This window comes from Lissotriton vulgaris, chromosome 3_1, assembly GCF_964263255.1.
Source record: "Lissotriton vulgaris chromosome 3_1, aLisVul1.2, whole genome shotgun sequence".
NCBI lineage: Eukaryota > Metazoa > Chordata > Amphibia > Caudata > Salamandridae > Lissotriton > Lissotriton vulgaris.
The window spans coordinates 2100353739-2100370471 of NC_141689.1; the positions used below are offsets into that span (position 1 = coordinate 2100353739).

General features: G+C 45.1%; 1 protein-coding gene across 1 annotated transcript in view; it reads left to right on the forward strand.

Annotated features, from left to right (window-relative positions):
- The window catches only part of SCFD2 (sec1 family domain containing 2), a 1876913-nt gene that overhangs the window by 1658051 nt on the left and 202129 nt on the right, over positions 1-16733 (forward strand). The window lies entirely within an intron of this gene.

Genomic DNA, 16733 nt, shown 5'->3' on the forward strand with positions numbered 1-16733 from the left:
ACTTCTTCTTCTGTTGTCATCAGAATACTCTCAACGGGAGTCCACTACATTATGTAGCCACTCGATGAGCTTCCTAAGCACCCTTACCTTGACTGTATGCACCTTTGGACTTTTAGACTTTATTTCACTCCATATACTAGGTTTTCTACTGATTCAAGGCAATCTCAATTTGATAAAAGTAGAGTGGTCACTTCTATATTTTTTTGCCATTGGACTTTGGTTAATGACCATCTGCCATGTGAGATCCCACTTGCTCCTATATGGCTAGTCCCATTTACCACCTCCAGCATGCCACTGCTAACGCTGTTCTTCACCCGTACCTCCATTCTTCGTATTAGAAGACATGAGGATCTTCAAAGTCAGTCCTCAGCTACCTTCCCTACGTGCTAAGGGATTCAGGAAACCCCCATCGGGGTCCTCCTTCGCCTCTTTGAACCCCTTTTTTTGTCTCGTAATTCTCGGAATTCTGGAGCTGATTGTCCGTCAAGGGTAAGCACTGTTCACATGTGTGTGCCATGACCTAAGCCTGTTTCATGGGCTGTGGTCTTGCATAGACTGGGAAGGGCACCCAATGGCTACTCTCATAAGTGGTAAAGGGCTACTGCCCTTACCAAAGAGTTAAGTAGCACAGGCACAGTTGTGACACCATACTGCGTTGTACTTATGATGTACTGGGAGCAGGTCTGTTTACGTGTGTCACTGGAGTGGGGTCTGCTGGCCCACTCATGTAAAGTTACTCAGCTGTAAGCTCAACTCACCGTTGGCCTACATGGTGTTAGCTTATATCGCTATTCAGCACACGTGTGCGTTCTATGATGAATGTGAGCCTATGAGTGGTACAATACATGGAGGCCTGTGGGTTCCAAAATGGAAGCCCAGGGTCTTGAGGAAGGAGATGGGCGTCCAGACACAAGTACAAACATACCCAGCCTTGCTTTTTATGCTAGGGTCTAGACACAAATTGACACACAAATAGGACGCAAGATAACAACCCCCTGCACTAACTTACTGATTTTTACTTTTTTAGTTAGAAGCCACTTTCAAAAACTGTTAAAGCTTACATTTTATGCAAGAGTTCAGTGCATTAATATACATTTAACTGTACATTTCAAATTGGAGACCTATGCTCATACCGCTCATTTTTTGGGGGTTTAATTAACTTATTAATTTTCTGAAAGTAAACATAAATAAAAGAATATAGCCCTCAATTTATAATCCGTGCCTTCTACTGTACTCACCCCATGTATGGGGGATTGTCTGGAAAGTCGTAGAAAGAGGACGCGAATATGAACGTTTAACGTTTCAAAGGCATTCACTCACATGCACTTGATTGTTCCTAAGCGATAGCTTAAAGGATTTGTATGCAAAGCCCGTCTCCATTTATGAACCTGCCCAGGCTGATTTTTAAGTCCTCTCGCTCTATACGTTTCTTTTCTGGCATATTTCAGCTATAGCTTTTCAGCAGAGAGCAGATATTAACTTTAAGCAGATGTTTTTTGGAGGAACGGGTTTTGAAGATGGCGAGCCAGCATTTAAATGTTGCGTGACTAGCTTAGGCACAAATCCTGGCACGCCGTACTGCACAGAAATGTACCAATAACTTCTGATTTTTCCTGCCCTGGCTTGATTAGAAAGTATGCACGTCTGATATAGGGCGGTCTCCCATCAACCCCCTAAGTCCAGATGTGTAGGTGAATGAAAATTAAGTTTATTTTCTTGGTGTAAATTACTAGACAGGCAGAGCACCCTAATGTTGCTAGATTCTCCAGCAATGACTGTAATTATTTTTGAACTGTTAATTTTGTGTTCTGACAGATTGTCATGCTGGGAGCTGGCAATTACATTTCCTTGCAACTTCTGGCTGTCCTAAATAGCGCCTCTGCTTTCACGGTGGCTGTTTCAGCGACCATTCTCAGAATATGCCCCCCCCCCCGCTTCCAAGAACAGCACTGAACAGGAGGTATCTACAGTGTTCAAGTACCATTTCACAGTTCGAAGGGGCTGGTTTACAAGCAGCTTCAACACTTTCTATTTTCTGCTGAATCCACTCGCTAGGAGGCAATTTAAAAAAATAAAAAATAAAAAATGTGTTTCGGCTTTTATAAGGAGGCCACAAAAGGTTGAACCACACATTGCCCCTGCCATGTTGCCCATGATAGTAAAACACGACTACTATATATTACACACAGCTGTGACAATGCAGACTATTCCAGGCCTCCAAAGAATTGCTTGGGCGGCAGGCAATAGTAGTTTTTAATGTATATAGAATTCATATTTAACTGTTGTTGTGGTCATCTCTAAATTAGACATAGCCACCTTGTGGCAGACTGTTTAACGTGCTGGTGTTTCTACTTAAGAGCGGATGCCGAGCACCGGAAACCTCCAGCTCAAATTAGGCACTGCCAGAAGGACAGAGGAACATTGGGAAAGCCTCAAGAACCATAGTACAGAAATCCTGCGCAGTGTGGGGCGCTTTGACAAAAAAAGCATCTGTTTGTCACGTTGACGGTTTTTTTTTTGTAAATGCGCCCATGCCGCGCATTCACTTTAATAGCAGGCGCGTACTTTTCTTTAGACACGGCTTGTCCAAAGAAAGGGGTGCGGCCTCCATGAATGTGAAAGCGCCGCATGGGCGCTTGTAAACAAAAAAAAAATAGGTAAGTGCGGCCGCTAGACTTGAAGCGGAAAGCACTGCTAAAATAAAGAAAGAAAGAAAGAAACACGGCCGCTATAGTTAAAGCGGACCGCCATTAGTAAGTGGCTGGAATAGGGGCAAATCATTAAACAAAATAGTGCTCACAGCCAAGATAGGGAAGACCGTGTAACAAGACAAGTGAAAGGTCCAGTAGTTATGGGAGGTAACAAATGCAGACAAGGCCATAATTCTTTCCAGAATAAATGATGGCAACGCTCTTTACCTAGGTGCCCCAAACTCAGTGGTCGCATAACTACAGATCGTTCAAAATTCTGCAGCAAGATTGCTCATGAGCACGAACAATCGCTGCTCAGCAAAGCTCGCCCTACACTCCCTTCACTGGCTCCCGGTGCAAGAGAGAATCCATTTTAAGGCTCTCTGTGTTGCGCACAAGACTTTAGAAGGGAATGGGCCGCCCATCATCAAAGCCTTGATTAGACTCTACAAGGGTACTAGACGACTTCGCTCTGATGAGCTCCACTTGGCAGAAGTGCCCAGAATCAAAAGGGCCAGAACCGGCGGCCGTCTTTTCTCATATAATGCTTCCAAGCTCTGGAACTCCCTCCCGATCTCCCTCTGTAGGGAACCTAACCACCTTGTTTCCAAAACAGCGAAAGACCTGGCTCTACCCATAAGGGACCCCCCCCCCTCCAGCCTTCGCTGCAGCGCTGGGATGCCTCTGGTTAGCCATGCGCTATACAAAAGCCTATTTCATTTCATTTCATTTCACAAGGCGGTACCAAGAAGGGACTAACAAGCCTAATAACGACTGGGAAGCCTGCATTTACGAAGTACAATGCCACAAGCCTATTAATATGGGTGGAGAGTGGGCGGAGCTTGAAAGCCATACTCCAATACTGCCTGCCTCGCAGCAGCACATGCGCTGCCCAGGCTCGACCTAAAAACGAAAACACTGCTCTGGTTACAGTTTTTGAAATATTCCAAAGTTTATTTTATTGCAACATTTGTTTATATGCATGGCCTCCTTCCATGCACTCCTTGCTTACGTCAGTAGCTAAGATACAGGGGCGATAAAACAGGATATGCGCTAGAAACCCATTTCAGCCCAGGTATTTTTCACCAGGAGTGAGATGGTGGAGGGAGGACGATAGCGAGATTGTTGGGATGTATGGTGGATGAAGGGGATGCAACCACCAGGCATACCTTTCTTCCAGTAGTGAGCAGAGGAGTTATGGTTAAACAGAAGATTTTTTATTGATTAAGCAAATGTCGTTTTTAAAATGTTTGTATTTTTTTTTAGCAGAATATGAGGGAAAAAGAAAAACTGACAAGCAGACTACAGTTGCATCACATGATAAATAGCTAATATTACGGCGAATGCAACTGACTCCAGCAACAATTGTTACTATTAGCAGCAAATCAACCATATCCCTCTTCTCTTGATTACAGAGCAACAAGAATAATAAAGTGCTATAGTGATACATCTTTAAAAACATCTTGAATATGCAGGAAAGCACTTTGATCATATAGTAATAGATATTGATTCCAGCAACTGGTATCAAAATTAGCAACAAATCATCCGTATCCCTCGCCTCTTGATTAAAGTGCAACAAGAATAATAAAGTGCCATGATGATGCATCTTTGAAACATCAAAAATATACAAAAAACAATTGCATCACAATATAAATAACAATTAGCAGCAAGCGGAATTGATATTGGCTGCAAGTCGTTCATACCACCCTCCCCATAATTGGGATGTTACAGGATAATAAAGTACTACAGTAATACTTCTTCAGGGACAGCATGAATATAGAAAATATGCAAAAGAGTTAGGCAGTGCGTCCATGAGGTAACTCTGCTCTTATTGGCTCTAGGTCCAGTCCACTCCTCCCTCATGAAGCTGACTCTACCCCATTTCGTGTTGGATATTGAAGAATCAAAGATAAAATGTAAAAATATGGAGGCGCTAGGTGGCGCACTGGTGAATGGCCGCCACTGAGTGAGGCTCTCCCCGCTCGACGTTAATTATCAGTTAAAATCTCCTTGCAATCGGCGCCCCCGAGGCCCCCACCACAGTCGATTCGCTTATGGGACCAGGGGAACCTGGCGAGTGAGTATCGGCTGGATCGGAGCAGTCTAGCACCTGTCAGCAGCCTGACAATCCGGAGCGGCGGCAGGCTGTGGAGCTCGCCCATAGGCCCCGCTGGCCCTGACGCCTACGCAAGACCGCGGCGCCCCGCATGGCGGTAGGCCGCGCGCTGCCTGACCCCGCGCCTTGACCAACCTGACTGCGGCACGGTGGGACCCGGGGACACGCGACAACTGTGGCACCCGCTGGAGACCTCCCCCGGGATCCAGAGCGCCACCGGGGGAAACAGAGCGCCATTCGGAATTTGGTGGTAAGGAGGGGGGATCTCCACCATCACCCCCGCGATTCCTCTGGCCCTTTCTTCACACCTTGGGTGCTGGACGCGGGGGAACTAGTTCCCCCCCCCTCTCTCCCCACCGCTGGCATATGGGACTGAGGGACATTACGGAGCTGTTGACCTACTGTCTAGTGGGCCCCCTCCCGCCGGACAGACCGGCTGCCTGAAGCGTCCGTGGCTGGACCTGCTGCACGTTGTCTCTTTCACGCACTTGGCCGCCCGCCTAATTGTCCCTGGGGTGTCTGCCTGCCACGATTAGAACCTCGGGCATACGCTACTGCGGAGGAGGCCTCTCATTGTGGGGAGACTACTGAGCTGTGTATTTGGTCCCCTGCGGCCACCATTTTGCGCTTTGAATAGACATGGGGAAATATTAGACTTCAGTGGTGTGGCCAAGGCCTGCACATCGGCCGGCTACAAGGGGTATTTAAGAGGAGGCACACACTGGACATTGGGATACTAGTTGGTCACTTGGCTCCCTTAGGCCACGCTCCCCTCTATTGCGGCCGAATCCGGTGATTGCTCCCGCCCTTGCCAGGCACTGATCCCCAGGCTTGCCTACTCGTAGTCATGGGAAAACTGGATGCTATGCAGCCCAAGATAAACTTAGACGCTCCCAAGAGACATGCTCGGACGGGGCAAGATCCACCCGCCGCCCTGGCCACTGCAGAATCGGCGGATGCCGCGACGGTACAGCCCCCGGTGGTACAGGACATTTTGCGGGAAGTACGCCAGGGGTTTGCAACAATAGCAGACAAAGTCGACAGGCTGTCCTCCCGCATGGATGCTATTGCCCACAAAATGGACGCTCATGAGGAGAGAATCACGGAGGCGGAGTGGCGGATATCTGACTCGGATGATGTGGTGGCCAGGCACACTTCTCAACTGTCGCGGATGGACAATTTGCTCCGCGTCATTGCTTCCAAGAATGAGGATTTGGAAGCGAGGAGTCGAAGAAACAACATACGTATCATAGGCATTCCGGAATCCACAAATACCGGCCGCATGGAGGACTATGTAGAGAGGCTTCTGTTGGCCGCGGTGGGATCTGAGGCCTTCTCCTCCCAGTTCATCGTTGAGCGAGTGCACAGGTCGCTAGGCCCCAGACCCAAACCTGCCGCGATTCCGAGACCCATCATAGCCAGGCTTCTGAACTACAGAGATCGAGACGTGGCTTTGGGGGCGGCCAGAGGCCAGCAGTCGTTATCGTATGAGGAGAACTCCTTCACCATGTTCCCCGACTTCACCCCTGTGGTACAGGAAGAACGGCGGAAATTTCTGGAAGTTAAAGCTAAACTGCGCAACGCCCAGATCCACTATGCTCTCCTGTACCCGGCAAGGCTACGAGTGACTCACCAGGGTCGAAAGTGCTTTTTCACGAAACCGCAGCAGGTGGAGGATTTTCTCAGACACCTTCGACGCACGGCTCATCCGATGGAGGGCGAAGGAGACGGACGACACTCGCCGATGGAGAGAGCAAACGCGGATGAACAGTAAGATGCTCTGAACTGTGTTGAACTTGCCTTGCACATTGACTCCTGTGAGCATGGTCCATTTACGATGTTGCAGATGTCGATTCAGCTGTGCGATACTGAAGGTGGGGATCCCTCAGGGATGCTGGCGTATGACTCGCCGGGCACCCCAGATGCTGGTTGGAGCTGCAGTGTTTTCTTACACGAGCTCCAAGGGCACGGGGTGGTTTGTGTGGCCGCCTAGATGACCTCCAAAGGGTATTCCCCCCTAATTGCCTGGCCACAAGAGTAAGGTTGTCACACGTAAGCATGTGGTATACTTCGAACGCTGCAGAGCAGTTTCTGCATCATACACCCTATTGGCTCTTACACACACCCTGAAGATATATGGCTAATGACACAGGCACACAACTAAATGTACTCACGTGGAACGTAAGGGGACTCAGGAACCCTAGGAAGAAGTGGCAGATATTGGCATACCTAGACAGACACCACACTCATATAGCCATGCTGCAGGAAACACATTTCTCACCTCTGAGGCCTACCACCTTTGCGTCCCGATGGGCTGCGCATAGCATCTTCTCCTCTTATTCCTCTTACGCTAGGGGCACTGCGATCCTTATTAAGAAACAGGTCCCTTTTCACCTGATGGGTTCAGCTAAGGACGATCAGGGACGATACTGCATACTTTGGGGGCGGCTGGGCCTTGAGTCGGTTATGTTGGTGTGTTGCTACGGACCGAATGTGACAACCCTGACTTTTTCTCATCCCTATGGGAGGCAATAGTGCGCGCAGGGTTCACACACATCATATGGGGAGGCGATTTTAACGTCACATACGCGCCGGCTCTAGATAGATCACACCCTGCCCCGCACCATCGCACTAAATCTAGTTTGCTGCTTAAGGACATTATAGCGGATAATCAGTTGGTGGATGCCTGGCGACATATGCATCCCTTGTTAAGGGAGGGTACGCACTTCACGGCCTATGCCACCACCTGGGCCCGACTGGATCTTTGGCTTGTCTCTAGGAGTCTTGGCCCTGCTCTTTGTCAGGCTCATCACTTGCCAAGAACGTATTCTGACCATGCCGCTGTTAGGCTTGCATTTTCATACGCAGGCTTCAGCAACCCGAGTAGTGCATGGCGACTGAACACGCGCATGCGTTCCAATATAGTCTTCCAGGAGGAACTGGGCGAAGAAGTGCAGGACTTTTTTGAGAGGAACAAGGGGTCAGTTCAAGCTGTCGATACGATCTGGGAAGCTTTCAAGGACACTATCAGAGGCTCCTGTATCGCTAAAGGGGCAGGGATTCTCAAAGATATTATCAAAACTCTGTCTAGACTGGAGCGGGAGTTACAGGATTTGGAGGCTATATTGAGGCGCACACCAAATGGTGAAACGCAGGAAAAATTTAGAACCACGCTTAACACCTTGGGTGCTATGGGTTTTCCCGCTGGGTGCTGATCCTTCCTATTTCCCATTGTTCATGACAAAGCCAGCTCGTCATAAGCACAGCGCAGGTAATGCCCATGACGAGCTGGCTTTGTCGTTAGCGCTGAAGGGGTTAATGAGTACATGGAAGAGGCTCAAAGAGAGACGCGCTTCAGAGGGAAGCACTGGCAGGCGCGCTGTTATGGAGAGGGGGATCGCCCTGGTAAGGCCTTGGCGGATGTGATTCTGCGTCCCCGACACTCTAGTTTTGTGTTGGAAATAGAGGGACCAGATGGTGAGCGTCACTGTGACACCAGAAGCATTCTTGGTGAGTTTACTGACCACTATGAGGCTCTGTACACGACCTCTGGTTCCAAAGATCTAGATTTAGATATGTACCTAGGGGACATAGCGCTTGGATGGCTCAGTGAAGCACATTGTGAGTTTCTATGCGCGCCCTATGAGTTAGATGAAATGCGTGAGGCCATAATGGGCCTCCAGTCAGGAAAGGCCACAGGAATGGATGGCATACCCATTGAATTTTACAAAACTTATATAGAACTGATGGCCCCCATTCTACGCGAAGTATATGAGGAATCGCTAGACGTAGGTTCGCTTCCTGCCTCTATGAGGGAGGCACTTATAATTTTGTTGCTAAAGCCGGATAACGCAGCTCATCTATGTGGGTCATATCGACCCCTTTCCCTCCTAAATTGCGATTCCAAGATCTTGGCCAAACTCCTTGCCAATCGAGTGAGTCTATTGCTGGACCACCTGATATTACCAGATCAATCTGGATTCCTCCCTGGCATATTCACCTCCCACAACCTGAGGATCCTCTTCACGTTGCTGCGTGATGTGGATCCTGAGCTACCCTGGAGAAGCGTGGCTCAATGGTTAGAGCGGCAGACCCTGATGCAGATGTTTGGCCTGGGACCAGGGTACGACAACGCCACAATGATTTGGCCCTTCGTTGCAACATGCGGCAGATATTAATATCCATGTACGCTGATGATATTACTTTGTACGTTCGGGACCCTCAATGTAACGTAAATACCCTGCTGAGGGAATTTGTGATGTTTGGGCGACTGTCTGGCGTTCAGATTAATTGGAGTAAGTCCTGTTTTTTCCCGCTAACCGACTCGGTGACGCGCTTCCCTTTGGACTATCCATTGGAGTGGTGCAATGGCGATTTGCGCTACCTGGGCATCAAAATCACTAGGGACAGGGAGGAGCTCATGAGATTCAATTATGGAGTGGTAATGTCACCTCTCACGGATAGGGTTGACCGCTGGATAACTCTCCCACTTTCTATGGCAGGTAGAGCCTCCTTGATCAAGATGGTAATTTTACCGCAATTACTCTACTTGTTCCTCAATATTCCTTATTTCCCTGGAAGACATTTTTTTACGTCCCTCCGCTCTGAACTGAGCCGGCTGGTATAGGGAGGCAAACATGCTATATTGAAATGGTCAGTACTCACTAGGCCTTATTCTGCGGAGGGGTTCGGCATTCCGGATTTTGAACTTTATTACCTTAGCGCTCAGGCACACTATTTATACTTCTGGATTCGTCAGCCCAAATACATGCCACAACTTGCGGCTGAACACTGGCTATTACACCCGATTCCAATAGAGGGGGCAGTCTATATGCTTCTGAATGCTTGAGAACGCACGCACACCACAGTTAACGCCACTATCACGGCGTGGAAAAGACTGACGATCCTGTTTGATCTCCCCTTATTATATTAGCCGTTGCTCCCTCTGGCCTACCACCCAGACATGCCACTTTTACAGGAGGCTGTCTTCCATAAGATGCAGCGGCGCGTGTCTGTTGCAACTTGGGGACATCTCTACACTTATGGTACATTCAAGGATTCGGATGAGATGTTTAGGGATACACACCAGTCTCCACTGGACAGTTTCCTGTATATCAGAATCAAACAAGGCATGAGGGTGCTGCATACTGATTTTCCCGCAGAGCCCCCAGTGCTTCCTCCTTTGCACGCCATGTTACAACAATCCTCACCTAGGCGACCGGTATCACTGATTTATCGAATCACGCACACAAGGCCCACGACAACAGATTCACCATCTCGGGCTAAGTGGGAAACTGAACTGGGTACCGCCATAACAGAGCAAAAATGGGAATATTGTTGTTCACAGACTGAGCGTGTATCTGCTAGTAGTCGCTTTTGGATATTGCATTACAAATACTTGCATAGGTTATACTGCACTCCGGCTGGTATGTACAGACACCAGCTGCGAGACTCAGATCACTGCTACAGATGCCGCGCGCCGCAGGCTGATTTTCTGCACTTAGCCTAGGAATGCCCTCCCAAATTTTAATATTGGGGTCATGTTTTCACGGCCCTTCACCAAAAAACCAATACACATATTGAGACCACGCCTCTAATCGCACTGCTAAGCTATGTCAAAGAGGTCCTGATAGCGCATCGTAGATTCATAGCACTCGCTTTGTTAATGGCCAAACGCCGCATAACCTGCAAGTGGTGCAGGGGCAGGGCACCGAAATTTAAGGATTGGCTTGACGACATGATTCACTGCCAGGAACAATCTGTGATTTATGCTGAACTTCTACTTAGAAACTCTCGGCCCAGAGATATCTGGGCGCCATTCACGGCTTATTTATTGACTCGTGCTGAGACAAATGACCAACTTAGTGCTAGGGCCTAGCCGGCAGCATACCCCTCACACATCATTGGACACATTGGGAGCCTTTTCTTGAACGCATAGTACCACTGGGATGATTTGAGTGTTCTGCTACGCCTCGGTAGGATATATAGCAATGTCGGGGCTCCTGTGCGTTCCTCTTATTTTTTTCTTTCTTTCTTCATGTTCCTTTATATGTATGCCTAAGCATATTGTTTGATAGGGGTCACTGTGTGAAGACGTATTATTCACCACTTGCTGCTTGTAACTTCATAGTCTAGGAATTGACAGGGAGCTTCTGTGTACAACGCAATTTTTCTTCATTGTTTGGATTTTCTCATGCACACGTGTGATTGTCAATTGTTGTTTTCTCATTAAGACGCGGCCGGCCCGGAGTGGTTGTAGGCGGCTTGCTGTGTTAACAAGTTTTACTTAATCTCTCTGATCCTAATGAAACATATAATTATTGAGCGCTGCCGGCCATGTGATTTGTTGTAAGCATGAGGCTGTGTAACCCTTTTACTTATCCAATAAAACCTTTAAAAAAAAATTTTTTTTTAAATATGCACTCACACTATCAACCCATTAATAAAGTGCATTAATGTACAATTCAAGTCATTTCAGTGCGATTTGAATCTATATCCTATAACAGGAAATATAAAGGTTTAAAATTTAAAAGGGAGCTACAATACTACTAATTCAAGGAGCTACCCTTGGAGATGAATTATGCCCACAAAGCTCAAATGATTTCCAAATTGCTAAGAATCTCGACAGACTCCCAACTCATCTGGCATATGCCTCCTCAGAGGCGTTAGTCCTTTCAATTTTGGCATAACAAAGTTGAAATGGGTTGAAATATTCTTTGTTCCCCAATTTTGTAGTATCAAGGAGCGAACAGCCGATACAGCTATAGCAATAAAGTATTGTACACACTTATTGACTTGACTGATGACATATGAAAAGGCAAAAAATACTAAAATAGTTTCTGGCACATTTACTACTTGAGCACATTTACTTAGTTCTTGAACAACTTATGCCAAAATTGGGAAAGAACCAGGCATGTAAAAAGAGATATACAGCTCATCCTCCATGTCATCTAGATAGCACCAAAAGCATCCTATGCAAAGTACGAGGGGTATATTATGCTAACAATCTCAACAAAAATAACATTCTTTTCAAATTAGCAGCCCTCCAAAATTTGTAGCCCATCCCTGGATATATTGCCATTCCCCTGTTGTTATTTTAGAATTAGTCATGCTATAAATTGTATCCAAAAATTCAGGAATCAGAGCCTGTTTAAGGTATTTACGCAGCACCCGGAACCAGTTACCCTCTCCTGTCTAATTATTTTTTACAAAGAGCTGTATTTACGCATATGCCTCATCGCTCATCTCCTGGTAATTTAAGTTTAAGAAGCTTGTTATCTGATTAAAGCTATACACTCACACACGCCTCCAAAGCCCTCCACAACATTGGACCCCAATACCTCAACGACCGAATCTCCTTCCACGCCCCCAAGAGAAACCTCTGCTCAGCCGACGAGGCCCTAGCTACCGTCCCTCCTTTACCCAGGACCATAGTAGATGGAAGATCCTTCTACCTCGCAGCCAAGACCTGGAACAAACTCCCCCTTCACCTCCAAAGAAGCCTGACACTACATCAATTTAGAAAGGACCTCAAGACCTGGCTCTCCGAATTACCCCAATGGAGCTGGTCACCTACCACTCACCTCCCCCTAGCACCTTGAGACCCTCACGAGTGAGTACTGCTCTCTACAAAATCCTGATTGATTACATTAACCAGCGGCTTTCTGTCCCTAAATGCACGCTTATTTCCTCCCATGACATCTGTTTTTGGAATATTAAAAATCCCGCCCATCCTATCAAACCTTTTTTCTCTTCCAGGTTTCCAAAATGGATCTCGACATAGTGAGTCCTAGATATTTGCAATCCTGAATTGACATGAATGCATGGCATGCTGGAACCTGCCATTAATATACAAGCATTAATACGACTTCCAAATACCTGGTCTTTTTCAGGAGGTTTGCTGTTTTTAAAAAAGCTGGTAAATCAATTGCAGGCTCTTTCTTTCACCATGTGTGTTAGTAAAAATTCATCAGAAATGTTGGTGGTCGAGAAGAGTTGAATCACATTGTCCAATAGCACAGCTTGATAATATGTCTGAAAATGAGGCGTTGCCTGTCCTCCCTCAGCTTTATTCAACTGCAAAACCGAAAGTTTTACCCTGGAGTGTTTATTATTCCAAATTAATTTTATTACGATAGAATCTAGCTCTCTGAAATATGCATTGTTAATCTTGATAGGAAGGTTTGAAAAAAGGAATACAAATAGTGGCAACATTGACATTTCAATTTAAAGCCACCCACCCTACCTGTAGGTAAGAGAGCAACGTCCATCTGTCCAGTAAGGCTTTAACTTTTTCTAAGCATAGCATTGTAATTTAGCTGGACATGTTTTGAATAATTATGTGTAACGTATATACCCAAATAGCAAATTAGACTTTGGAGCATGAGCTGATTATGAAAGTCTTGAGGGAGATTTATGAGTGTTACATTAATTACTAAAAGCTTTGTTTTCTATTGGTTTACTTTATAATCCCCTACACAAGTAAATACTAGCATTTCATTCATCACCCCTTAGATATTACTCCTATATGCTTTTAGATACATAGGATATAGTTCCATTTTCGACACGCCCGTCCCACAGTGGAAACATGGATTCTGTATTTTTACCGCCAATGACTCAATAAAAAGTGTAAAAAGAACTGAAGACATTGGGCATCCCTGACGGGTGCCTCTATAAATGTTAAGTGAGCTTTCCTCCTTTGAATTAATAATAATTCTAGCTTCAGCATTATGTTAAAGGTTTTTAAGCATTAAATAAAAATTATTCAGGAAATCCAAATGTAGCAAAAATAAAGAATAAGGCCTATTTACTAAACCAAAAGCCTTTTAAGCATCCATTAGAAGTATAGCCGCTTTATCTTGATTACTAAAAAAATAATCAATGGCATTGATTAAAACATTTGTATTCACAGTTATAGACCTATTTGGCAAAAAGCCAATCTGATCCTTGTGTATCATAGTTTGAGCAATAGGGATAATTTGCGAAGCCCAAATTTTAGTAAACAATTTATAATCATAGCTTAAAATGCTTATTGGTCTATGAGAATTAAAATTCGTATGTGACTTATCCTTTTTGAGGAAGTTAACTATAATCACCTCTAAAGGATTTAGGAATATCGGCAGGATTTAGGAATATCGGCTCCCTCCCTAATTTGAATAAATACCTCAGTTAGAAATGGAATAAGCTCCTTTGCAAACATTTTATATAGCTCAATAGGGATACCATCGTTCCCGGGGCCTTTTGCATTAGTCATATTTTTGAGTGATATTCCTACTTAAGGAAGCTCTATTTTATCTAAAACAATATTGCTTTGTAGCCTCGTCATTTGGGGCAGAGAAAGAAAGCTAAAATATTCTTCTAACCTGGATGTGGGAACTAAATATGCTCACCCTTACAGATTAACAAAATTATGCTGAAAGAACTCAGCAATCTCCACGTTCTCAACTGTTGGTTTTGGGGTATCTCGGTTCTGAATCTCCCTGATATGCTGTTTGTTCTTCTTCCACCCCAGGCAAGAAATATACCTATTAGCTGACTTTCTTCATACACTTTCTGCTGAAATGCTCTGTGATTACTGAACTCCCCAGCCCCCAAAAAATCTCTAAGATCCTGAACGATCATAGCAGACTGTTCCTTTTTATGCTTCAAAGAAAGCTAGAAAGGCCTATCATCCAGAGGCACATAGTCGCATGTAACGAGCTAAATTGCTAATTGCAACTCCTGAATTTTTGTTTTTTGTATTTTATTTAGATTAGACTTATAAGCAATCACCCATCCCCTAAAAATGACATTAAAGGCCTCCCAAACTATGAAGTCAGATGCAGAGCTGTGATGCATCTCAAAGAATTCTTTTATAAAAACCCTTGTCTCCTCTAGCCAAAAATAGTCTGATAATAAAAACTTATCAAATTGCCACCTGGGTCTCTCTGTTGACGGGATATCAATTTGAAATTGCAGTGTGACTACTGAGTGGTCAGAGAACTCATGTCCCCAGATAGCTACTGTCATACACTCGATCGCATTTGATAATGAAGAAAAATCTAACCGAGAAGCAGTATGAAACTGATGAGAAAAGCACGTAAACTGGAGAAGATCTGTGTGATCAATACGCCTAGGATCCACCAGAGCAAAATCTTTTTTAATTGTCTGCAAGACCCTGTTTGGGTTTTAGCTGTTTTTTAGTTTCGTTAGATATATCCAGTTTTATATCCTGAATGAAATTAATGCTCCCCCAAAGATCAAAAGACCTTTTGCATCCATAGTATTATTGTGAAGTTGTTTCAGCGACTCAGTATCATCGGTAATCAGACTATAGTAGTTCACCAAATTCTAAATAGGATCCCTAACTGAGACCTTAACCCAAATCCATCTCCATTTTTCACCCCTCATACCATCCTTCACATTCCAGTCACTAGAATTAGCCAAATAGATTGCCACACCTCTCATTGCAGCTCCGGCAGATGCAAAATATACATGCAAAAATATCCTTGGGATAGTGAGGTTAGGACTATTATTCTTAAAATGAGCTTCCTGAAAGAAAATCACTTTGAACTTGAACGAAGACAGCCAGTTCATCATAGCTCCATACTTACGTTTGTTTAACAAGCCATTAATGTTGCATGTAATTTTCTTTATATTTTGATCCATTAAGTTATATTTGAAAGTTTCCCACACTAAAACAGCTATAACCACCACACTTCCCACCACTATCCCCCCAATTCGATCTCTGCCTCTTTTGTTGACACATCTTGTTAACATTCTCCTCTATTCCGCTAGTTTTTCGTTTTCGCACACACTCCTCAACCCAATATCATCTGTCTCCTAAGGCGCCACTCAAAAAACGGCACCCCTTGTGCCCCAAATCCCTTATCTTGCACCCTGTCTCTGGGCCTAAGTTACTTATGCCTTCTGTAGCGACAGAAAAATCCCCCCCCCACTCCACACCTATGATATTTACTGGTTCGCACCATCATCCACCTACAGCATATTACAAAACAGTTGAAAAGCAGGGAAATAGGGTTAAGATTGAGTGAAACTGCCTCTCTGGATGACTGCTCTGCTAGAGGTTTGGATCCACAGTGCTTCCCCCACTTCAGAAATATATGAAACTGACCTTCAAACAAGACCTTAATTTTTGACTGTTGGAACAGGGAGGCCTGAACACCGCCAGACTTAAACTGTCCCAGAAGGCCCAAGAACCCTTTTCGTCACCATGCTGCTGTTATCGTCATATCAGAATAGATGCAAAATTACGACCCATCCGATATGTTAAATGATTTGCATTTTATTGCTGTAGTCAGGCAAAGTTAACAAGAATGGTCCGTGGATATTTCATGTTGGGCGAACATTTGGCTGAGATTCAATGTGCTCTTGCGATTATCAAATCTTTGTCGTATTGAGGGAAAATATGTGTTTTACTCTATTTTCAACTAGCTAAACTGGGCTGGTAGATACTGCCAGAATATAAGCACCTTCTAGCACTCCCACAAAGCGTAGTTTAGATCGCCTGCCTTCATTTTCTAGGTCTTTGATCTTGTTAGATAGTAGCTGAATCTCCTTCTGGACGGTCACCCGCTCTTTATTTTGGATGACCATTTTGTCTTCCAGATTTGAGATTCTCTTTTTGGCCTCCTAAAGTCTAATGGGTAGCTATGTCAAAGTTTGATCTATTCTGGCCAATCACTGATGAAGCATAGCAGCAGTGTTTATATAATATATTTGTTTCTTTATTGATTGTATACATACACTACACCATATGTTTTGTGGCAACCCCTCGCCTCATGGGGACTTGCCAAATTGGCTGTATGAAGGCTTGCCATTTCTATAGCCCGCTCTCATATTTTCCCATGTTTATATTGGTGTAAGGTGGCTTGTATGCTCTGGCATATCTGTTTTGGTTCTCCTTTCCCCAGGCTGAGCTGGCACCA